The sequence below is a fragment of the Artibeus jamaicensis genome, unplaced genomic scaffold (assembly GCF_021234435.1).
Source record: "Artibeus jamaicensis isolate MK-2021 breed Jamaican fruit bat unplaced genomic scaffold, CSHL_Jam_final scaffold_3151, whole genome shotgun sequence".
In the NCBI taxonomy this organism is placed as follows: Eukaryota; Metazoa; Chordata; class Mammalia; order Chiroptera; family Phyllostomidae; genus Artibeus; species Artibeus jamaicensis.
In genome coordinates this window covers 3,887,164-3,912,058 of record NW_026522037.1, presented here as the reverse complement: position 1 = coordinate 3,912,058, position 24,895 = coordinate 3,887,164, and the positions used below count along the sequence as shown (strand labels likewise).

The following is a 24,895-nucleotide window of genomic DNA, read 5'->3' as shown; positions in this document are numbered from 1 at the left end:
TCCCCCCAGGACCAGGAGCTCCGTGCGGGACCCCACCCCCACAGCCCAAAGTCTGATAGAGCTCGGTGAGCAGTGGGCAGAATCAAATGGGGGACTCGAAGACCCTCCATCGGCAAAGAGAACGAGAACAGGGCTCGTTGCGATCTGGAGCTCCCCTGGGTCACAGCGGAGTCAGGGAGGCCACCTCTGGTCGGAAGCTGCGGCCCACGCTAGGAGGGAGGGCGCTGTGAGCCTCTACAGCCTGCCTGCCAGCGGGGCCTCTGAGGTCTACGAGTGGCCCTCACACAGGGCAGCCCAGCAGCCCTTTAGGTCCTGGGGCCAGAAGCCCCAATCTGCTAACAAGGACAGTGGCCGCAACCCCGAAATAGGCTGAGCCGGCCTCCCGTCTCAGAGCTCAGGGAGGGAAGAGAGATGAGAAACGCCAGGGCGCCCCACCTTCCGCGCTGGTCGAATCCAGCTCTGGGAGCCCAGAGAGACGCCCTGACTCTGCTCAGAAACAGAACTCAAGAGGAAGGTTGCCGACGGCTTAGCAGCTGCAGAGGCTCGTGTGGAGTTGGATCTGGGGACTCCCTGGGGACGGGCGTCCTCTGTGCGGAGTTGGGAAGGGAAGACCTCGTTCTCTGGAGTTGGGCTGGAGGATTACCAGACGCAGGGACTCATGTTTCTCCTGGCAAGACCTGAGCCAGGATTAAAACGTGAGAAAAGAGGTTTAATGAGACCTGGGAGGCAGGTTCAGGGTACGAGAGAACTCTTTAAAGAATTTATTAGGAGAGTCCATTTAGAACGTGTTTGAAAGTGTTTCATTTTTTCCAAGCTTCCCGATCAAGCCGGGAAGAGAGAACCCCACTGCGCTGGCACCGGCCTCCAAGCCGTGAGAAACAAGAGCTGGCATGTAAGCCCCTGGCCTGTGGCATCTGTCGTGACGCCCGGGCCTGCTGGTCAATGACGGGGCTGAGACTCATGTCTGGGAGAGCAGCCCCCTGTCTGGCCCCACAGGGACACAGGGTGACTCCACGGCTGGGACCCCGGGGAGCTGAAAGGCTGACTGGAACACACTGGTGGGACCTCAGCCGTCAGCCAGTGCAGGCAACCTGACTGCCCTTTTTATTTGTGCTGGGGACACTTGCCACTGGCTCGCCCCTGAGGGGGGTCAAGGAGTGCGACCCTATCCCACTAGGAGTCCTGCGAGATATCTGGGCTCCTCCCCGTGCGTTTCAGTGCAGGGCCACGTTGGAAGCCAGGCAGCTCCCCTGGGGGCCCTGATGGTGGCGGGGGATAGAGCAGGGAAGGCCCTAGACCTTAGTCTGCAGGACGGCTGCCCGATGATCCAGGTCCTAGCTGGGTGACCTGGATCAAGGCCCTCACCTCTCTGGCCCTCACCTAGGAGGAAGACAAGAACGCCGACAGTGGCGGCACCTACCTCCGACAGCCATGGTGGGGTCAAATCAGTAAACAGTCAGTCTGTGTGTTTGTCGGCCATCACTCTCCCACAGACCATCCTGCAGCAACCCCCACCCCGTGGTGGAGACCTCTCCCTGTCCCTCCGGACCTTGTCTCCACCCAAAGGCCCACTTTATCAAAGAGCTCCCTTGCCTTGTGGCTTCCTCTTGTGCTCAGTCAGTGGGCGGCGCTGCCAGGAAGGCAGGGGACGGTGGGCTTGGGTCTGCGTCCCCCACTTCTCTGGGGAGTGGCTGCCCGCCTCCCCAGAGGGTCGAGGGTCCTTCCAGGCAGCTCTTCCCGCCCAGCCCTCTACGTGCTGGTGCTAGAAGCTGCCGGCTGTCTTGTCCCTCCAGCCCCGGTGGCACAGGGGCCCAGCCAGGGCCAGCGGAGGGCGCCGCACCATCTTCTGTCACTTCCCTTGCCCGGCCTGCTGCTCCGTAAAAAGTCCCCTGCCACATTCCTCTAATGGTCCAGCTGGAGGGGCCACCTGCTTCCTTCCGGGACACTTTCTAACGAGTGTGCCTCTCGGGGGCCGTCAGGAAACTCACTCAGGGGCCAACAGGGGGAGATCATGCTTATTAACACCTGGGGCAGTAGGTCATTAACTGTGCCACCAGAGGGACTAGGGGACAAGTGGCAGAGAGAGGGGTTTAAATGCCCCCAGCCCTGTGTGAGCTCACCGGGGCTGGGGAAGCAGTGCTGAGCCTGCCAGAGCAACCAGCTGGGGAGGTCGAGGTGCTGGCCTCCCTCCCCAGGCTCAGGCCGGCAGGGCTCTGAGAACCCCAGGGCCTCGGCCAGCAGACAGGCCCCACCCCCTCTGCCCGTGCCCCAGGGGATGGGAGGGAGCTGCCGGGCTTCCTGGGGGGCTCAGGTCCCAGAGACCTGGGCAGAAATCGGCTCAGAGGGAGGTCACCAAGGAGAGACCCAGGCAGGGGGTCTGGACAGGGAGGGGGAGGCTCGCAACTTCCTTGCTTGGCCATTGTGACATTGTGATTAATAAGAAGAAATATATATCTGGTCTTTGTCCTTGTTTCTGACTCAGCACCTAAAGCCCTTAGAATGTAAGTATTAAGAGCAGGAAGGTGTCGTGACAAGCCCTTTTCAACCACAAGGAATTCATGTTGATAAAGTGACTTCTGGAAAGCCCCTAGGAATGGGGGCTGGTCACTAGGAGAGCCAACCATAGGATTTAGAGGGTTGGAGAGCCCTGGGTTGGGGACACATGGACATTGGGGTTGGGGAGGAGTGTGAAAGCCCCACACCTTGCCCCACACCTTGCCCAATGTACCTCTTCCATCTGGCTGCTCCTTGGTAATAATCCAGTGACCCAGGAAGCAAAATGTTTCTGAGTTCTGTGAGGCGCTCTAGCAAATGAATTGAACTGGATGCGGGGGTCACTGGGACCTCGGATCTATAGCCCGGTCACTCAGAGGCAGGGGCGACAATCTGAACTTACCATGGGCATCTGAAGTAGGGGGGCAGTCTCATAGGACGGAGGGGGGTCTGACGCTGTCTCCCCGTAGCTATAGTGTAAGGATGGAGTTGAATTGTATGACACCCAGCTGGTGTCAAAGACTTGCTTGGTGACATGGGAAAAGCACCTGGTAGGCATGGAAGTAACAGTGGAGGAGCTGGTGGGGAAGGGACACTTCTCCCCACGTCCCCATGACATTTGACACCGGCACTCGCCCCTCGTCTCCCTTCACCTGGTCTCTCTCTCTCTCCCAGAACACTCCCCTCTACCCCTCCAGTCTCTCCCAAGATCCCCTGCACCCGCCCCAGCTCCAGTCTTCATCTGGTCTCAGGCAGAGCTTCCGAGAACGTGAAAGGGGTTTAGACCCTGAGTACTCAACACATGTGTTTAGAGAATAGAAAGGCCCCCCAGCTACCAAAGGGATGGAGCACGGGAAGGGGGTTAGAAATATGTTTTGTATGGAGTAAGAATAAAATATCCATCATGACAGTACATTGCTTAGAGTTGTAAAATATTTGTGCCAGCAATATCGCTGTTATCATACCAGTAGACTTTTTTTTTTTTGCACATTTGCACAGTACAGACAACACCCTAAAGGCTTTACCTAAAATATCCTGCCTAATGTTCACAGTAAGCCCAGGGGGCAGACGCTACTTCTTCTCTGTCTCAGTTCAGGACACCGAGACTCGGGGGGGGGGGGGCTTTCTCACGGTCACACACCTAAGTGGACTCACACCCGGTCCTCAGGGCTCCGAAGCCAGCGCTCTCTGCCACAGGTGCCAGCGAGAGGGAGCCCAGCCCAAGACCCTGAGAGCTCTGTCACTGCAATGGGAAGAGAGCAAGTGAGACAGTAGAGCGTGCAGAATAAACCTGCCGGCGAGCAGGGAAAGCCAAGAGCGAGGAAGGAAAGGTCACGGCTTTGTAAAGCGTAGCAAAGGCAGAGGGTTTGGTTAGGGGAGCACAGAGATGTTCCAGGGTTGCGAGGTCAATGCTGCTTACTCCGTTAGTCTGTTGTAATGCCAATAAAAAATCCCAGTAGCACTTGGGAGAAGATCTGAACAAACTAGTTAAAATGAATTAGAAAGAAAAAATGTTTAAGGGTAGCCAAGAAGATGTTTAGGCAATGGAATAAGGCAAAAAGAGTTGCTCTATGCTCTTACAAAACAAAACAAAGATTAAAAACACTCTCTTCTATTAAAAAAAAGAATTAAGCGAGTTCAAATGGGTTCATGTTGCTGGTAACCAAAATAATCCTGACCAAAACAAGTAGCTGATAGCACAAGACAAAATACTGGCCTCTGGTGAGAAACGAAGAATTACAAACCAGAATACAGAGATCTGCGTTTTCACCCATCACACTGGAAAATGCTTAACAGACTGTTAAACACCCAGTGCCGGGAAGTGTGGAAAGAGCGAACACTCACACACTGTTGCTGAACCACACACTTAGTCACACTCTGGGAGAGCACTTATCTGCCAATCTATTTACCCCCCGGACAAGTTCATGAAGATACAAGTCCAAGGGTGATGACACTGTTTATGTTGGTGAGAAACTGGAAATAACCTCAGTGTTCATCAGCAGCAGTTAGTTAGTGCTCCGGATGCCCTGGCAGGCGGCAGCCCCGTGATCCCTGGCCCCTGGTGCTCACCCCGCAGGGTCAGGCCCTCCCCTTGATTGTGGGCGGGACCTATAACCTGCTTTGAAGCAGTGGAATACCTCGATGTCCAGTGGCTCTGGTGTTGTGATTAGATTACAGACATTTCTGACTCCTGCCTTGCTGGGTGAGATGGAGCAGGTTATAATGCTGGGGAGGACTGCCGTGGAAGGGATGAGGTGGACTTCCAGACGACGGTCCGAAAGGGGAACTCTCACACCAGAAGGAACTGAACCCTGCCAAGGACTGAGTGAACTTGGAAGTGGGCCTTCCTGGTCGAGCCTTCAGAAGAGAAACCAGAGCCCTGCTCACCTCTGGACTGCAGTCTAGTTGGTGGGAGATCTCGGGCAGAGGACCCAGCTAAGCTCCGCCCTGACTCCTGACTCACACAAACGTCAAGATAATAAATATGCGTGGAGTTCAGCCACTGAGCTGGTGGTAACGAATATGGAAACAATACCACCGTTCAGAGGGTTAAGTGAGACCTCTGTCTGTACAGACACAGGGACATGTGCCTGCTACTCTTATGCTTTTGTCTTAAAAAAAGAAAAAAGGTAGTCAGCAGAATAGTATGTGTGATATAATCCTATTTTTGCAAATAAATGCCTAAAATATTTTTAGGCATTGAATGAAAAGCTTATGAGGTCAAATTACTCATAAGCTTATCTCTGGATAAATAAGATTTCAGGAAACTTACCCCAAGTAGTTTGAATTTTTACAAGAAGCTTTATTATTTTTACTTGTTTTTTTTAAAGGATTTTTATTTCTTTTCAGAGAGAAGGGAAGGGGAGCAAGAAAAGAGGGAGAGAAAACATCAATCAATATGCAAGAGAAACACTGACCGGCTGCCTCTCGCATGCGCCCCAACTGAGGATGGGGCCCACAACCCAGGTGCGAGCCCTGACCAGGAATCAAATGGTGACCTTTCCCTTTGCTCGATGATGCCCGACCCACTGGGCCACGCCAGTCAGGGCAAGTTTTATTACTTTCAGAATCAGTAAAAAATATTTATTTCGAAAAAGGTTGAAATAAGAGAGCTAAAAAAATTTAAGAGCCTAACAGAATACCTTGCCCTTTGTGGTAGATGCCGCTTACTGACCAGCCTGACACATTGTTCCCAGCCCCCCTCTCCTCTGCCCGCCTTCCACTGTGGAGGCTGGAAGGGCGACCTTGTCACTGCGGAAGCCTCCTTTGTAGCTGGAGGTGGCCACGTGGTAGGTCCGCACAACTGGGACACAAGCGGAAGCCCGCGGAGGGTTTCCTTTCTTCCCCCTTGTTGTTTGCCCACGGGGCACCCACCTTGTGGGAAGAGGTCCTCACTACACCCGGTGGCCCTGTGCACACGAGTCCAAGGAGGTGCTAAAGAGGGGTGTGTGGCCAGCCGGGGAACGTACAGTTGAGCTTCCAAAGGAAGTACTGCCTGAGCCTGGCAGGAGAGCAGGCGGACACTACGGAGGAAGCACGTCCCAACAGAGGAAAATTAGGTCACCACTCTCAACGGGCAGCAAACTGGAGACAGGGTCGTATTCTCTGCACACTCGCATGTTTCCTTTGCGAAGCAGGATGTTTGGATGGAAACTGTAGATGCCCCGACTCGCAGTGGGTGTCTCATCATCTCACAGGTGGCAAGGTTGGGAAGCAGGCGTTCCCAGGGTTTGTCCAGCAGCCCTGCAACGTTTCAATGCCGAGTGTCTCTGCGGTCCCCAGGCTTCTCCCTCAAGGGCACAAAGCGGCTGCCTCAGCTGCAGGAGCACAAGAAGGAAGTGGTGGACCGAGCAGGCAGGCCGGCAGGGAGCACCTTGCCATGTCCCTCCATCTATTATTGGTGGGAAGACTTCCCCATCGCCTCATTGGCCAAACTGGGTCACATGACCACTCCATCTGTCATGGAGGTTAAAGCAAGTATCCGACTTCCCAGCCTTGACAGTGGGTAAAACGCGGGTGGAAAGGGGGTCGGAAATCACGGTGGCAGAGAGCAGCAGTCCTTCTCTGCCCCACCAAGCTGTCTGAGCCTCTTTCTGGGTCCCAGGCTCACCTCCTGACTCACCCGGACACCTTCCCTCCTGAAAACTCCGATGAATGACCCCCAGCCATGCTCCCACAGGGCCAGCCCAGCATGATTCCTAGACTTGGCTTTTCCTCCATTCTGGGTTTTTGGCGTCATATTGAGTCCCAATACAGGATTCAAGATAATAGAAAACAAGATAATTTCTGGGCTGCGTGTGTCGGTCGACGCATCCTCCAGCTGCTCTAAATCATTTCTCCCGTCCTTGCTTCAGGGATGCTTAGCTACTGTCCTGTGTACTGGCCTTCTCCAGAGAAACAGAACCGACTGGGTATGTGCACGGAGGGAAAGCGACTTCTTTTAAGGAACTGTCTCATGCCCTTAAGTAGACTGACAAGTCCCAAGTCCGCAGCCTGGACGCAGACCCAGGCCGAAAGCGTCTTTTCTGAACCTGGGTTCCAACTGAACCTGGAGGGGCTGGGAGAGCACCACACTCACAAGCAGGGGTTCTGGAGCTGGTCCAGCGAATCCCCTAGGGAGCTGTGAGAACCTGGAGAAAATTCTGACTTTCTGGGCCTCAGTTTCCTCATCTGTAACCTGGGGGGAAACAACAGTATTCGCCTCACAGGGCTGGGTGGGAATGATCGGAGATGATGAACACCCAGCACACAACAGATGGCGGGTGTTCAATACATCATGTTCCTTCCTCTCTTGTGAGCCGGAACTGGGCACCGTGTCACCTTGGAGACCTAGGGGACACAGGCAAGTGCCAGCTCTGCAGAGCAGCCCTGGGAGGAGCCCGAACCTGCTGCAACAAGCTGGGGAGGCTCACGCCCGAGGCCTTTCCAGCGTCTCTCTGGACTTGGAGCATGTGATGGCCAGGAAACTGTACATACACACTCCTGCCACAGCTCGTGTGCCCCACCACAAACCCAGGGCCACCCCAGAACCCGGGGCGTCAACAAGAAGTAGCTGATGATTAATAAAAAACTGTAGGTTTCTTTGGCATTTTCCACATAACCTCTTCAGTAAATGCTATCACTACTCCACATACCATTATCTTAATTGTTGCAATCTTGTTGGAGTTTTTTTTTTTCAATCTTAAACTGTCGTACTTGGCCAAGATTACTCATCCAAAGAAAGCACTTTTTTTTTCTATTTTGATGGAAGAGTGGTTTGAGTTTCCTTAGAATGAAAAGCTGCTTCTGGCTTCCTTTCATATCGTTCTGAACACACATTAAGAGCAAGGAGGACTCTGTGGCCATTGGACCCCACGGCCCTCGGCCAGGTGGGGGGGCCTGTCAGTAAGGAAGGCTTGTTATACCACCAACATGCTCAGCAGTTTACAAATGTAGCTCAGAATTGGAATCGTTTACAGCTGGCAATGGGTCACCAGTGTCGTCCCAGTCTGCCAGGTGACCAACCGTGAACTGCCTGCAGCAGTAACTCGCCCCACGGCGGTCACGTCCCCACTGAGACTCCCCGATGGCTCCATTTCATTTTGGGCGAACTCCACCTGCCTCACCCACGGCCCGGCACCAACGCCGACCGTCACCTGTCTCCCTCACACACTCAGTCACGGCGACCTGCTGCTGGTCCTCGAGCTGCCGGGGCCGAGCTTGCGCCTATCCTGGGGCATCTGCCCTCGCTGCGCCTTCTACACGGGTTGCTGCTCCCCCTTCTCCTCATATGCCTGACTCGGCTCAGAGCCGCCTACCCAGGAAAACCTTCTCCAGCTGCCCGAAAATCTAGCCCCCGGACCCTCCAAGCTGCATGGCAGGGGGGTTCTCTTGCTGGGGTCCTCACAGCAGTCCTGTTCAGCTGGCAGTCTCTGGCGCGTCAGACCCTGTCTCATGCGTCACTGGACCCTAGAGGGAACCCCATCTGACAAATAGCACCTCCAGTAGACGCTGTCTAGGGGATAAGTGAACGTAATATCCCCCTTTTTTGTTACCTGAGTCTCATCCAAACTCTCTGGAGCGGACATCACCGTGATGCCCATTTCTTGGTCGAGGAGATGGGCTCGGAGATGTGAACTGACTCCCCCTGAGGCCCTTTATCTCGTTATTCATTGCTGTGTATCGAGCCGCCCGCCAAAGTTACTGCCTTAGAATTGCAAGGACACGTCCCTTCTCTCGGTTCCATCGGCTACCTGGGTGCTTCTTCTGGTTTTGCCTGTGCTCACACACGTGGCTGGGACAGGTGGGACACAGCCATCATCCTCCACGTGGCCCCTCATTCCAGCTGTCTTCACAGCCTGCTGGTCTCAGAGCACGATTCCCAGAGGGTGGAAGGAAGCTGAGCACCGCAGCCACAAAAATGGACCAGCATCCCTCCCACCAGGTCCTGTCGGTCAAGGAAGCCACAGGCCAGCCCAGACCAGCCAAAGGGCCACAGACTCCACTCCTGCGGGCAGGTGCTGTCACAGCAGAAGAGCTGGCACCAAACCGTGACCCACCGTTGAGAGTCTATCACAGCTAGGAAGTGTTGGAACCAGCCCGACCGGACCCCCGACTCTCAGTAAGGAAACTCGAGGGGTCCTGATGATCCGGCACCTAGTGACTCCAGGAACCTGAATGGCTCAGAGCAAATTTGCCTTGCACTCCAATTCCGTGTCCACCGGGGGCTGGCGGGGGCTCTGGGAGGACTTTACTCTGGGAGAACAGCCCTCCTGGGACGTTGGCTAGCGGAGCCAGGCTCGTGACCAAAAGGGAAGGGACAGGCCAGCACTGGCTGGCCCAGAGCCCCTTCACAGAGGGGACACTGATCACCTCCACCCACACGTCAGTAGCCTGCAGGGCACTGACACACCGTCCTCTCTCCGCGAGGGGCACTGAATAGAAGTGAACAGTCACCCCACAAACGTGGGGTCCATTTTCCTCTTCAGTCCTTAAAAAAACAAAGCATTCTCTACGGAGCCAAAAGGACTCATTCTGTCCCTACCATTGTTCCAAGCGCTGCTGTCTCACCTGCGCCCTCTGCCCAGAATGCCCTTCCCGGAGACAAAGGTCGCCGCAGGCTTCTCCCTTCCAGGATACACCTCCCAGCCTTTCCAGAAACCCAGCCTGAAAACCTGCCAGAGACCTCACTACTCACAGGATCAGGCCCAAACTCCCATCCCTGTCCGGTCCTTAAAGCCCCCTGTGCCCCCCGCCCATGGAGTCCTGCGAGGCTGCCTGCCCGTCCCACTTGTCCCAGGCTGTTCAGGCGCCACGGTCTCCATGCTGCTTCTCTGTCTCCAGGCCTCCCCTTCCTCCCCACCGGGTGAACTGGGGCTTCTCCCATCAGGTCTGGCTCTGAAATCACTCCTCTCTGAAGCAGGTCAGTGGACTTTCTCTTTTTCTAACCCTCTTCATGATAGCATCACGCGTTCACTCGTCAAGCACAGGTATTGGGCATCTATTACTATGTGCCGGGTGCTGTTCCAAGCTCTCGGGAGACACAGGGAATCGTACAAGCAAGACCCCTTCTCCTGTGGTTCCATGCTGGTGCAGGGTGGCAGACAGTGAGTGTGCAAACAAGATCATTTTAGATACTGATAAGTGTTTTCATTACAATAAAAAGGGGTGATATGAAAAGCACTGTGGCAAAGGAGGTCTGTGGTGAGAGAGTGGGGCCTCGCTGATGGCAGGGGGGCGGGGGGGCCGCTGTGGGAAGGCCATCTGAGGGCGATGTGGTCCGGCCTGGCCTGTCGGGGCACCGGGTGGAAGTCACCCCAGCAGAGGCGCACGGAGGGAGGCAGGGGTGGTGAGAGGGGAGGTTAGAGAGGTGCGCTGCAGCCAGACCGCGCCGAGGGTGAGACAGGGTGTTCTGATTTCTTCTGACTATAACAGGAAGTCAAGGGACCGCTTTCAGTCCTTTGTGGACATTGCTTTGTGGCTTTTGCAGGTGAGCAAGAGGGGAATCTGGGAAACCAGCCTGGAGGCTCTTGATGTCCTTCCAAGATGCTGGTGACTTAGATACATAGACCACAATGGCCTCACCTAGAAGCTGTGACCTTGCTGCTCTAGGGGACTGTGCCCTTAGCCTCTGCCTCAGTGCGTAGCACAGGACTGGGTCCACGGTGGCGGAGGGATTTAGGCAGGTACGCCAGTCACTATGCATACACGTCTGAAATTTAGTCACCTGCACTAGCCCCCTTTCACTCACCTGTGCTACACTTCTCCAGAAACTCCCCTACAGGGATCACGTTCCCCAGGCAACCAGGGGGCGACCCATCTGCCCCTCCGATGGGTGAGCAGCCCCAGGCTTCACACAACACCCGTGGCCATCCTGCCCACCAGGCTCCCACTGCCGAGGTCTGTGCGGTTCACACAGCAGCCGACACAGCTTGGTACGTGAGAGCTAGGTTTTCCTATCTGCGCCTTCATTTTTCTCACCTGGAAGATGGGAGTTATTTTCCCCACCCACAAAGCCGCTCTCCCGAGACCCTCTTCCCTGCCTCTTGTGTCTCTCCACCCCTTCCTTCAACTAGGACAAATCTGCTCTATTTTCTGAAGTTCCACTGACGCCAGAATGATCAAAGCTTTTCCCTGGAAACTAGCTCTTCCTTTCTCTTCCAGCCTGATTCTGGGCTGGGTGCTACCTGACCCAGGTATGGAGTGGAGCCTTCCCAGGGCAGACCCTCAGCTGTGGGTGGAGGCTGGTGCTGGGCCACAGCCGGGAGTCCCCTTCCACTCAGCCAATTACCGCACAGCTGGACGCCTGGGTTCCTGGCCGGGCTGCAGGGGGTATGGGCACGGCCAGGGGAAGAAGTGAGAGAAAGAGCAGGCAGTGTGGCAGAAGGAAAGAGGGAGGGGGAGGGAAGAAGGTCCAGGAAAGAGGAAAAGAGAGAGTGGGTGAGGGAGTGGACAGGGACACTGAGTGGGGACAGGGAGAAGAGCACAGGGTGCTCAAGCGCTGTGCACCCGGCAGCTGGGGGAAGGGGACAGGGAGGGGGAGAGAGACTGGGAGAGAAAGGAAAGGGAGGCGGTGGAGAGCGAGGAGGAGCAAGCGGGAGGCGGAGACCAGGAAGTGAGTACGAGGCTGGGGCTCGGGGCACGGGCTGTCCTCTCCATCCCTGCTGGGAGCCGTCATCGGAGCCGGCGCGGCACAGGACCAAGGAGAGCCGGCACCGCGCTGGGCAGCAGCAGCCCCAGGTAACTCAGCCGCCGCCTCCCTGAGGGGCCTGGGCTTGCGTGGGGTCCCAGGCTGTGTCTGCTCGGGGTTTCTTCATGGCTGTCCTGTCCCCAGCCCCAGGATCCAGCCACTCTGCTGCTCCCTGGCTGTGTGTGACCTTGGGCTAGTCCCTCAGCCTGACAGCCTCAATTTCTTCTCTGTGACCCTCGGGGTCGTACTCCTCCCCAAGGTTGTGCTTCATGCATGGCATGCACTCCCGGTCTGCCCGGGGTTGGGCGTGTGTCCCCTCCGCCCGCGTGGGGTTGAATTTGCAAAGTCCACCTGTGTGGAAACAAGTTTCTGGTTTGACCCTGGGTCTGGGTGGAAGCGTTGGAGCAGGAAGCCACTTTCTGCCCCAGGAAGGCCAGCAGAGGCCTGGGCAGCGAGGAGGGAGACTCCGTTCTCCAGGGCTGTTGCCCACGCCGGGAGCTAGGATGCACGGCCATCAGCCCAGTGGGAGTCGTCCTCCGGGGCCATCTGGAGACAGATTCACCTCGGGGATGAGCCAGGCAAGTGGCCTCAGCTAGAACCCCAGTCCCCTGCTTAAACCATGCAGCTGGCCTTCAGCAAGAGACGTGTTTCCTCCCCACTAAGGGTTACGCTAACGCTGGCTTTGAGATGGAGTGAGGATGGGGGGGGGGGCAGGGAAGCACCTGCATGTCATGGTGTCCTCACCAGGCATCTGTCCTACCCTAACTTGGGGGTGCAGAGTCCAGGGGACCCATACCCTTTGCCTCCCTGGGACTCATCTGTCATCACCAGGTCCCCCCTGGTTTCCTTTACTAGGAGAGGGTTTGTGGCCCCACTGGGCACAAAGCAGGGCCCAGGGAATGGGGGCAGGGCAGGAGGCCCCCCACCCCCACCCCCACCAGCCCAGACACACATCCTGATGGCTCTCTGGGACATGAAATCTGTGAGATGACATGAGATGACACTTTATGTCTGTAGAGATTCCTGGGTTTATCTCAGAACCTCAGTCTCCTGTTTGCGATAGGAAGTTATAAACTCTTACCTACGGATGAGTTCCCTGTAGGTGATGAAGGGCAATTAGACAGACACATGTATCGTCCCCTCTGACCCTGAGGTAGGACGAGAGCGGAACGAAACGAGAAAACAACACTTCTCTGACATCTGCCCCGTGCGGCCCGCCGTGCTGAGTACACAGTAGCGGCTACGGTCATCTCGACAGTCCTGGGAGGCGGTGCCACTGGACCCCACTCTACAGAGGAGGAAACAAGGCTGGTGGGGGTCTGTAATGTCCACAGGGCCACCCTGGCGGGAGGTGCTTGTGCTGGCATGGGCCCCAGGCCTGCCTGGCTCCAGACTGCTTCCAGCAGCACCACGCCAGCCCCGGCGTGGGCTGTGACGGGTGTCTGGCACCGGACCGGGCACCTGGCAGGTGCCAACCCGACCCGCACGGATTTTCTCTTGTCTCACACGTCATAGGAGGGGCTGCTGAATAATCACTGGGAAAGTGAGTCTGGAAGCTGGCAGTGCGGCTGGGGCGCCTCTGCCAAGTGATTTCTCAAGGGGCCTAGAAGGAAGGAAGTCACGGTCAACACCACATGGGAGGCAGAGATCAGGCTGACGCCCATCCCACCTGCTCCTCTTCCTTCCTCAACCGCTTCGTCCTCGGTAACCTTGTCTCCATTAACCCCGGGCCCGGGCTCACTCGCACTTTCTGTTCTCCATCCTCCGTGGAGGACTGACTCCGCCGACCCCACAGATGAGGTATCTGAGGGGAAAACAAGGCCAGCTGCGGCCCATCTGCATGCACCAGGGCCCCAGAGAAGGGGAAAAAGGATTAAGACCCAATCCCCGGGATTTAGCTCAGTCCCCGGGAGGAGCTCCCTGCTGGTGGGAAAATGGTGTTCAGACAGGCTAGAGAGGTTTCTTTGCCAAAAAGTGTTTTAAAAGAAGATGTGCACATCCAAACCAAATGATGAGAAATGAACAGAGGCTCTTTCAAATGCAAACATATTCATCAACAACTGGAGAGTGCCTCAGTGGCCAACAAGAGGGACCAATTGAGTTTTGAGACACCATGTTGCTGCTAAACATGAAGAGTCTTTAATGAATGGGGACATGTTGATGCATATGCGTGTGTATGGCATGGTCACAAATCTGGGGCAGGCACTTGGGGAAAAAAGACTGGAAGGAAAGGAGCCAAAGAGCATGAACAGTGCTTGCCAGTAGGTGGCAGCATTACGGGATACTTGCTCCTCGACGCCAGCATTTCCGAACTTTCCAGATTTTAAGCAGTGAGCACACACTTTAACGATGAGCAGGCATAGTACTGTCTGGCTTCTGGTGACAAGCTAACCACTCCCACCTCCTCCTGGTCAGCACCCAAGACAGGGCTGGCACGTGGACAATTGTCAATGATAGGGCCACCTCTGCCTTGGGGTCTGGGTGGCCCTTTAGAAGGGAAAGAAATACTAACATTTTTTAAAGATTTTATTTATTTATTGTTAGAGTGGGAAAGGAAGGGGGACAGAGAGGAGGAGGAACATCAATGAGTGGTTGCCTCTAGTGTGCCCCCCACTGGGGACCTGGCCCGAAACCCAGGCGTGTGCCCTGACTGGGAATCGAACCAGCAACCCTTTGGTTTGCAGGCCGGCACTCAATGCACTGAGCCACACCAGCGTGGGCTGAAATACTAAAGTATTAATGTCTGACATCCTCTGTGTTCTTACTATGTGCTCTCCATAAGCCTATGAGGTAGGGGCCACCAACACCCCATTTTATAGAGAAGAAACCGAGAGTCGGATACATTCAGCCACTTACACAGCCCGGGGTCTGTCACGCATGATTCAATCCCAGGCCATCGGAATCCAGAGCCTAAGCAGAGTCAGGGGGCCGACAGATTCCATCAGCTGACGCTGGAGCACCTAGTGCAGACCCCCTGGGGGCAGTGGCGCATCTCTGCAGGTGAAGGAATCTCTGCATGGCATCTCCATGGCTCTGCATGGCATCTCTGCATGGCATCTCCACATGGCTCTGCATGGCATCTTCATGGCATCCACATGGCTCTGCATGGCATCTCTGCATGGCTGTGCATGATATTTTCACGGTCAGTCCAAGTTGCAGCACGTGTCAGCACTTCCTTTTCAGGGCCAAAATCACTCACCTCCGCCGGTCAACGGGCACGCGGGCATTTCTACTCCCTTGGCTACTCTGAGTGATGCTGCCACGAGCATCGCTGTACAGGTTTTCGAGAGGACACGCATTTTCATTTCTTTGGGGAACGAACCTCAGAGGGGAATTCCTAGGTCACGTGGCGCGACTCTGTGTCACCGTCGGAGGAACTGCCGGGCTGTTTTCCACCGCGGCAGCCGCCCCGTTTCACATTCCCACTGGCAGTGAGGGTGTGAGGGTTCCAGTGTCTCCATTACCCGACTTTTGGGTTCTGGCCGTCGTCGTGGGTGTGACATAGTACTATTGCCTTGTGGTGTTGATCTGCGTTCCCCGATGGCTAACGAATTTGAACGTCTTTTCTGGGGCTCTGCGACCGTTGCAAATGCAAACCCGGCAGAGGCCCGTCTCCCGGGCTGTACGTGATCAGGCGCCGCTCGAGTGGCCTGCATCCGTCCTCACACACTCTGCTCTGGCCACACGGGCCTCAGGCGGCAGGCTGCTCGCCCCCCAGAATCCCCCCACTCGAGGCCTTTACATGGATGTCTCCCCTGCCCAGTCACCGTTCGCAAAGCCTTCCTTGGGTCAGCCTCAGCGAGGCCGTCCCTCCATCCCGGTCCCCTCTGTCTCGAGGGCTAGCACCTCCCAGGCCCTTTCTAGCACATCCTAAATCTTCTTTTGACATAAGTATATATTTTTTTACTATCTGATAAGAGCTGGAAGAACTGGGCTGCAGACATGACAATACCTCTCATCACCATGTGAACCTGGGCCAGCCACCACCCCACCTCAGACCTAGACGGGGGCACGCTGGCTGATGTCCCAGGGCTTGGCTGACCCAGCCCTTCTTTGATCCTGGCTCCTGCGTGACACCGCTGCCAGGAGGGCATGGACCTGGCACCGTGGCCATGAGAGCAAGGTGGCTGGAGCCAAGTTGGTCACGGATCAGAGCTGGCGGAGTGGCTGATGACTGCCAGCCCTGTGGGGACAGTCTCCAGGTCCACACGGCTGCTTTGACTTGGTGCCCAGCCTCCAGGAACAGCAGAGAGAATTGTTAATAGCTCTAGGAAGGACCGGACACCTCGGCCACTCTCAGCTCTGGAATGGCCTGGTTGTCCTGTGTGAATAATCTTCTCACTTCCAGACCCTCTCTGAGCATGTGTGAGGCTCTCTGGGTGCCTGGGGCACAGACGGCGTGATGGGTAAAGGGGAGGAAGCTGAGTGGGGAGCTGGAGGAAGGCGGGGCCGAGTCTGCGCCAAGTGCTGTGCAACTGCTTGTGCATCACCGAGCTCACACCCACTGAGCTCTGTGAGTGCTGGGTCATTTATCCTCCCAACAGTCAGATAACTGGGACTCTAGTTCCTTCCTTCCGCCAGCTGAGGCATCCGAGGCAGAGATACCAAGCTACTGCTCCTTATAGCCATGCAGGGAGGCGCAACGGGGCCAGAATGTAACCCAGGTGGCCACTTCTAGAAGCTTCTTGCTCTTCAGCCCCACAAGCCTCTTGACTGCCCTGCCCCCCACCCAGCGGGGTTGGGATTATCACCCCCGTTTCATGGGATGAGAAGCTGGGCTAAAAGCAAAGTCACCTGGCCAGCAGGGTCTCACAGTGAGAGCACAGCTGGGAGCAGGACCCCCAGCTGCTGTGAGAGTCCTTCCCCGCCAGGGCCCGGAGGCTGAGAAGAGGGTGGGGTGAGGGGCAGGCTGGGAAGACTGGCCTCCTAACGGAGCACAGCCCCGCCTGGCCTTGTAGACCGTCAGGGCGGTCCGCAAGCCGGCCCTGCACACACTTCCGGATGCAGACCCCTGCCTGGTTTCAGTGCTCACATCTCCCTGCTTCTGGCAGCCTCGGGAGCCTTCTCTCACAGAAGGGCAGACCAGAGCATGGCCGTGGGGAAGAGAGTGACACCGAGGAGCCACTGCGCTCAGCACCGTCGCTTGACTGTCACACGTCCTCTTCCCATTTCACAGGTGGGAAGACTGAGCTTCTGAGAGCTTCTTGGCTCCTTTGCACTGCGCAGAGTTGGCCCCCTGGGGCGAGTGTGGGGCAGGCAGCCCTGGGGTCCTGAGGTGAGCTTGGGGGGTCCTGAACACCCCCTCGAGCACAGGCCAGCCTGCCTTCCTCACGAGGGGAGGGAGAGGCCGGGCTCTCCAGGCAGCAGTAGCTACAAGAAATTCAACAGCAATGGTCGTGTTTCCTTGCCGTGCATTTTCAGGGTGACCTATCTGAGGGGAAGCGATCCTGGTAGTTACTGGAACAATAAAACAATTCCTTTTGCGATAAATTCAATCCTTTAAGAAATGTTAAGGGAAAAAATAGAGCTGGTATCTTGTGGATTTGGCAAAAATCATGGAGGTGGGGCCGGAAGGAGTGAGGTTTGGGCAACAGGATGGGACAGGCAAGTGGTACTCCCAGCTGTGCCGCCTCAGCCTAGGCACTCAACCTCTCTGTGCCACATTTGCCTCGAGCCCAATTCCCTTAAGAGCGAGAAGCTTCTGGAACAAGCTACCTGGGTTACATTCTGACTGCTCCACAGAGCCCTCCTGCAGGACTTGAAACGAGAGTGTGGAGGGGCCAAGGATGTGGGCCGGGCAGGGAGCGGATGTGTAAGCAGCACGTAGACATGTTCTTGGCAGGCGTTGGCTGTTTGCTGCTGATAGTGTGCAGGTGGCAAGGTGACCCAGTGGCTGCAGAACTTTCGCCTGGAAGAGCAAGCTGGGCCTCGCTGGAAGGGCACGGCCTTCCTGAGGGGTGGCTGGGAGGGAAAAGAACAGAGGAAGGGCAGTGTGCAGGGTGGCATGGCAGCCCCCCGTGGCTGCTGCTGCTGCTGGAAGTGGTGGAGGTGGAGGTGAAGCTACCGGTGGTTCCCCAGGTACGGCAGTAACCAGTAATCAGTAATCTTAATCGGTGAGGCAGTAATCACGGAGAGCACTGCAAGAGCAGTGGGCGTGGCCCTGGGGGTGGGGGTGGGGTGGGGAGGGCTCAGTGGAGGACCTGAGGGCTGTTGTCATAGAGAAGCAGACACCTGGGGAACCAGGCGCCCTGAAGGGCTGCCCAGGAAAAGGGCTTGTTCTCGGGCCTTGGGGCTCTTTAGGGACCTACAAAAATCTCTGCAAACCCACATAGACCTACACTTGCATGTGCCAGATCTAAAAGGAAAACACAAAAGTGCAAGTTACACATATTTAACTGGGCGTCTAAATGTAGCACCATGACAGCCAGTCAACGGCAGCAGCTCGTTACACTAAAGAGCTGCCTACGAATTGTATTTCTGAGGAATGTGCCTATATCACAATGTGCTCGTTCTGCAGCAGGGTAGGGACTCCGAGAGACAGAGTGTGGATGGCTCTGTATTGTCTGGAAATGGCCGTGGCTGACCGGCAGTTACTTTGTAAGACAGAAAGCCCCCGAGCCCCCAATCACTGGAGGGGTGCAAGGAGAGGGGCTGCCTCTCTGGGATGCTATAGAAGGGGTTCCTGAGCACCAGGTGGCCTCCGAGGTTTGTTTCTACCCGGATCGCTCCCATTTTATTATTTTGGGAGCTCATGACTCCTTCCCTCCTACCCCCTCCACAGGCACAGTGAGTTTTTGGCAGAAACCTTTGAGATGCTAAGCCCATCTCCTGTCCTTTCTGCTGGGGAAACTGGGGCTATAGAACGTATTCGAGGTGATGCAGCAACTCAGAGTCACCCCAGGGACTCAAACCCTGGTCCAGATTGCCAGCCCAGGGCCTTTCCTCCCAGACCCCTGCCCCCTGGGCGGTCTGCCCCCTGGTGGCAGAGATTTGGGCTTCCCAGCAAACGTTGGCAGCTAGAGCCTCACCTTCCCCAGAAGGACAAAGGCAGGATTTTCACGTGGCCCAGTCCAGCCTCTGCCCTGGAAACTCCCTCCCCGGCCATTTCTCACAGGTGCCAACAACCACTGCTGTCATTGGACTTTGGCCAAGTCACAAAACACCATAAACCGCAACTTCTTCACCTACAAAATGGAAATGAGGAACGGTGTCCACATAACAGGGAGGTTGCGGAAATTAAGTGGCGTAAAGCACCAGAATGCAAAGCACTCAGAACATTGCCTGGTGCTTTCAGACTGCCTGGCAAGTGGAACATTACACTGTTCTGATGGCTGTTTCCGATGTGTATTTAGTCACCCCAGTAAGTATGAATATTGACTGAGCCCAGGCAGCACCTGCAGGGTGGAGCCTGACCCCCTGACACCCACATTCCGATGGGGAGAGGACGATAGTGAACGCAGAAGGCCCAGTGGAGGAATGGAGCAGAGGTGGTCGGCCTTGGGGGCCGAGGAGGGCTCCTCTGTGGAGCTGATGTTTGCGCCGCCACACGGACACGGACGTCCAGGCCAGCGGCGGTCCTCCGGCAGAGCCCCGAGGTGGGGTGCCGGCATGCTCAGGGCACAGCAGCGAGGTCGGTGTGGCCAGGTGCCTGCTGAGGCCTGGGGCGAAGCGGGGGGTCGGAGAGGTGGAGCGCATATCCCAACGGGCTCGTGGGCCCCCGGGAAGATGAAACAGGACAGCGTGGGCCAGAGAGAAGTGGGGGTGGGGTGTGGTTAGAGGGCACTCAGGGAGGCCAATCTAGAACAGTCGCAGAAGCCCCGGCACAAGGTGGTGCTGGCTCGGAGCAGGACCGGGATGGTGGCAGCAGCCAGAAAGAGTAGCCACATCCAAGAGAGGTGTATTTCAGAGGCAGCGGCCACTGGCCTTGCTGATGGGCTGGATGTGGGGACGAGGACAAGACAGTAGTCAAGGACGATGCCTAAGGACAACACTCAGCCTGAGCACCCAGGTGGGTGAAGGGGAGGCAGAGGGTAGGAGAGAGAGTCAGGGACCTCCCCCAGCCCACACTTCCCAACTCACACGGAGCTGTAGAGCAGGCCGGTGGCAGCCAGGGAGCACGGAAAGGGGGCTGGGCGCGCAGCTCCGTGGGAATGGAGTTTCCTTGTCAGGCAATGACAGCGTTCTGGAGCCAGACAGAGATGGTGGCCGTACCTCGTGGCGAAGGGACTGAGCGCTGCTGAGCTGTGCACTTGGAAATGGCGATACGCCTTTGACCTCGATTTTAGAAAATGAAGGGGGGACACAGACTGTCTCGGGCAAACAATAACTCAGGGAATGTGTCATCACCAGATGTCGTCACCGCCACCAGGGAATGAACTAGACCTGGTGCCTGTATCCAGGGGTGGGAGGGTGCAGCGGGGTGTGGGGGTGGCTCTAGATGCTGAGGGCCTGGGCGAACCAGGCCTGGTTTCAAAGCCCTGCCTGCCTCTGTAGCAGCTGTGTGGCCTTGGACAAGTGACTTAACCTCTCTGAACCTGAGTTTCCCCACCTGTCAAATGGGAATAATGATGACCCCTGCTGCACAGAGACACGAAATTATCCGCATGCGCGCAGCAGTGTCCTGGCTTTTGGTCCAGGCCTCACTGTGAGGCCCCGGCACTCCTCACCGAAACTGTCCTGCTCGAGGAGCGAGGGTGCTCTTTGGAGGGGTGGGTGGGGCTCTTCCCACCCTAGGCCCAGAGGCCCACCCAAAATTCCAGACATCACTCACTGCTGAGCTGTACAGAGGGGCTCACCAAGGGGGCCGCGATGCATGGAACAAGGTGCACTTGAGGATGGCCCCTAGCTTTGGGCCCTAGGGGGCTCGGAAGAAATGAAAGGGTGGGTCCCAAGCTCAGACCACTGGGAGGCTGGGCCTTTCTCTCTCTGAGCAGCCTCAACCCAAAGTTTCTTATTGTCTTGCACGGTTTTACCCAACACCCAGTGCATTGTGGGGAGGGGGTTGCGGACCTGCAACCACAGAGATGAAATAGCGCTGATATTGCGGAGGAGGAAGCGTTTCGTGCCTCCACTGCGGAGAGTCCTGCCATTTCCCCGAGAGCCCGAAGGATGGCTCCTTTCTCTGTAGGACGAGCTAAAGGCACAAGTGTCCCTGCCTCTGGGACCCGTGTGGGATTCCTGACAGGGACAGAGCTCCCGAGGGGCCGCTGCTGGGGGCCCCTCTGATGCCCACCACCCCTGGGACTCAGAACACGTGACACAGCCAATTCTAGGTGGAAAGTGCTGAGAAATTACAGCTCATGAAGACGAGATACTGCCTCCCTGGGGCTCGGGACATGGGGATAACTGCGGTGGCCAGCGGGGCTGGCTCGGGCCGCCCCTGAGCTGCCATGCCCAACCCCTGGTGCACAGCCGGCGAGCAGGACCTGGAGCCCCTCCCTGCCTTCCCGCCACATCACCTCCGTTCGTGTGCAACCCCCCGCCCCCCCAACCCCAGGTCCTCTCCCCAGTGTTGAAACCCACCATCTCTGCCTCCAAGCTTTTGCTGGGGCCGTTCTCCCTGTCTGGAACCTGTGTGTCCCCATCCTCCCTGAGTCTCCTCAAATATTTCCTCAGTATCCCCCATTACATATTGCTGTGCAACTGCCTGTCTCCATCACCATAAGAGAAGCTCCAAGCGGCGCCTGCCATGCTCGCCCCTGGGCCCCAGAACCCAGCACCATGTCTGTGCGTGGAAGGCTCTCAACAACGACGGAGGGTGGCTTCAGACAATATAAAAATAACATCTTTGTAATTATGAAACACAGATGCTCCTCAACTTACCATGGGGTTACATCCCAGTAAAGCATCTTTAAGTGGACAATGTTGCAACTGGAAAATACAGTCGATACTACGCTGGAGACGCACATCGGCTGTTCACTTGTGGTCCTGGAGCTGACCTTGGGCCCAGCTTGTGGCTGCTGTCCAGCACCAGGAGAGTGTTGACCGCATACCACTAACCCGGGAACAGGTCTAACTCCTTAACTGGAAGAATGATTTCTACTGAGTGTGTGTCGCTTTCCAACCATCTTGATATGACCGACCAGGCGCCAGGCGCTGTTCTTCATACCTTCACCCTCTGCATCTCCACATCCACCAAGTGAAGGAGGACATATTATTACTCCCATTTTACAAATGAGGAAACCGAGGCTTGAAGAGCTTGCAGTAATGTGCCCAAGGTCACCTGGTGCTGAATGACAGCCCCGGAATTAGAACCCAGATCCGGTCAATGCCAAACTCCTTGCTTTCAGCCCCCGGGGCTCCCCTAGCTTGTCTGAGTGCCAATTTTTGCAGAATCTGGGTCCAAACCCTTCCTTCTCACAACCGCCCAGAGTTGCCTCAGGCATGGTTTGCCTGATGAATATTGTTTCCTTTTTCTACTGTGAGTTATTGCCTAGAAGAATCAGATTCATCTTCCAGGCCGAGTCAGAAACCCCAAAGGGATCAAAGGTGCCTTAACTGATCCCTCCGAAAGGCTGGCTGCTTGAACGATTGCCAGTTCCCTGAGGACTGTGCCTGGGCTCACGTACTAACACCAGAAAGGGGGCTTCCTTTCACTGCCCAGTGAGAAAGAAAAAGAAAGTGCTTGACTCCATGTTCACTGAATTTGATGGGGAGGAGACGCCAGCCCCCAGACCCCTTCTTTTCTGGATGGCCTCGCCCCTGTAGCTGGCAATCGAAACGTCCCACCAGCGGCATTTCGTCTGGGATTTCATGGGAAGCAGTGAGAGGGGGCGGTTGGGGCATCAGGTGGACCTGGGTTTGCCTCTGACACCTCCGATGGTGGGTGACCCTTGACCCTCCCAGCCCCAATTTTTGTTGCTGTTCGATGGTAGGATCCAGGAGGGAAATGGTATCCTGGACACCACCCGCTGCAACTCACTTCCTGGGGAGACACATTCTGATGGTGAATCACCAAAAACTCCACTAGGAGAGTTTTTCTGGGGCCCTGAAGACTCAAAATTCTATCCAGTGGGGTTAAGAAATCCCTCCTTCCTGTGCACCCCAAATAGCACAAGCCTCTGTCAGAGGTGCAGGTGGAAGTGAGAGAGGATGCAGCAAGAACCTCTGGAAGACTTCCTGGAGGAGGTGACAGGAGAGGCCAGGTCTTTGAGGAATAGTGAGAGCTCACCAGGCATGGAAGGGCATTCTAGGCAGTGGGAACAGCATGTGCAAAAGCACAGAATCAGAATGGGCCTGGGCCTGTCTAAACCAGGAGGAATTAAATGCCACCAGAGCTGTGTTCCTCAAGGTGTGGTTCTAAGATGCTAAAGGGCACACAGCAGGCAGGAGCCAAGGCTAAAGACTGAGACAGAGCCAGGTCACCGAGAGCCTTAAATGCCACGCCGAGATCTACACACAGAGACGCCTGCGGCAAAGTGGTCAGAGCAGACTCTCCGCACGGGGGGGTTCACACACATCTGCATGTGCATCCAGCACATTTAACACACTCAGCTGTGGCGGCCCTCGAGGGCTAAGTGGCCAGTGCAGTCTCTGAGAGCCACGGAACAAAGTAGATGCTGAGTCAGCCAAGGCCCCATGTTATTGCCGCATTTGCTGGGTGATGACTATCGGTAAATGTCAGACGCCTCGCCGGGGGGCAGAAAATTCTCCAGAAAATGCCTTTTCGAAGGTCATTAAGGCAAAGGTGAGGAGACGTAAGAGGAAGCAGTGCAGCAGGCACACCTGCCACCCCTGTCGTCAGCCTTTGTGGCGGGGGCAGCACGGTGCTGACCCCTGCTGTGCTGAATTTCATACATTTCTCTCTCTCCCCGCCCCACCCCCACAGAACACATAATTACTGAATCTGCACGGACAGTCGGACAGGATCTAATGTCCATTTTATTGTTTTTTTCAACTTTTTGTGCGTGCATTTGAAAATTTTCTGTGTACAACGTTGGGAGAGATGGGCCTGTTTTCTCACACCCAGTTAGACGTACTAACCAGACCCACAGCATCCCAGGTGAGCACTCCCCAGCTCCCGAGGCGACTATACCCACAGGCCCACACACCCACACACATGCACACTCCAGTTATGTAACCCACAGGAAATTCTGCGCGGACGGATGTTCAGACAGATGGACGGATGGACGGACAGGTGGATGGGGCGTGGAGATGGGTGGCCGAGATTCAGGCCCTGCCCGAGGGCCGACACAGGGCCACGTTAATGACACAAGGCAGCAGGTGCCGATGGGATAACTTGGTACCAAGTGCAGCGGGGGCCAGTGGTCCTGCCTCCAAGCACCCAGGAAGGCGGAGGCATTGGAGCTGGGCCTCGAAAGGCGGGCGATGAAATGAACGGGGCGTTGCAGGGGAAGGAGACAGCGAGGGCAGGAGTGAGAAGTGCTGCGTTCGAGGCCCGGCCGCCCGGATGGCAAAGTCAGGGGACAAATCGAGCTGGGAGGACGGACTGGAGTCCACCCCAAGCACAGGGCCTGTGGCAGTGAGAGCTGGGTCTGAATGCAGGCTCTCCGGCCATTACAAGGGCCTGTCACTTGGCCTCACTCCCCTCAGCTGTTGCCTAGAGCAGCGATTTCCCCGTTGTGAGGGTGACGTGGTATTTGACTTAGGTGCGTGACATCACCTTGCCCAGGGCTGTCCTCCGGGACAGCTGTGCCATGATTCACCGAACCAGCCTCCTGCTGACGGACACCCAGTGTCCATCATGTGTCTCTCTCTTTCCATCCTCGCCCAGCAGTGGCCAGAGTCTAGTTTCCCAGGAGGACACCTGGGATCTGAATGACCTGGAAGGGCGTCCATTGTATGATGGTAATTTTTTAAAAAGATTTTATGTATTCATTTTTAGAGAGAGGTGAAGAGGAGAATGAGAGGGAGAGGATCATCAATGTGTGGTTGCCTCTCGTGCGTCCTGTACCAGGGACCTGGCCTGCAACCCAGGCGTGTGCCCTGACTGGGAATGAAACCGGTGACCCCTTGGTTTGCAGCCTGAGCTCAATCCACTGAGCTACCCCAGCCAGGGCTGATGATAATTTTTAAAGAGGTTAGGAAAGCCGCTAAGTACTGTGTACAGTGTACACGAAACAGTGTCCTGTGTGTGCCTGTGTCCACACAGAGGTACAGAGAGAGAAGAGACCCATCACACCCAACAGTCGGCAGCAGACAACACCTCCTGGGTATGAGAGCTTGGGTGTGCGACGCCCAAATAGTTGGCCCTTCCTGTACACCTCAGGACAC

The 24,895-nt window shown here is 56.1% G+C and overlaps 1 protein-coding gene across 1 annotated transcript in view; it reads left to right on the top strand.

The window, feature by feature from the left end:
• The first annotated feature begins 11,609 nt into the window (after positions 1 to 11,609).
• The window catches only part of HRH2 (histamine receptor H2), a 31,938-nt gene continuing 18,652 nt past the window's right edge, over positions 11,610 to 24,895 (top strand). Inside the window, 1 exon segment of the mRNA XM_037127917.2 lies at positions 11,610 to 11,712. The gene's annotated coding sequence lies outside the window, so the exon portion shown is untranslated.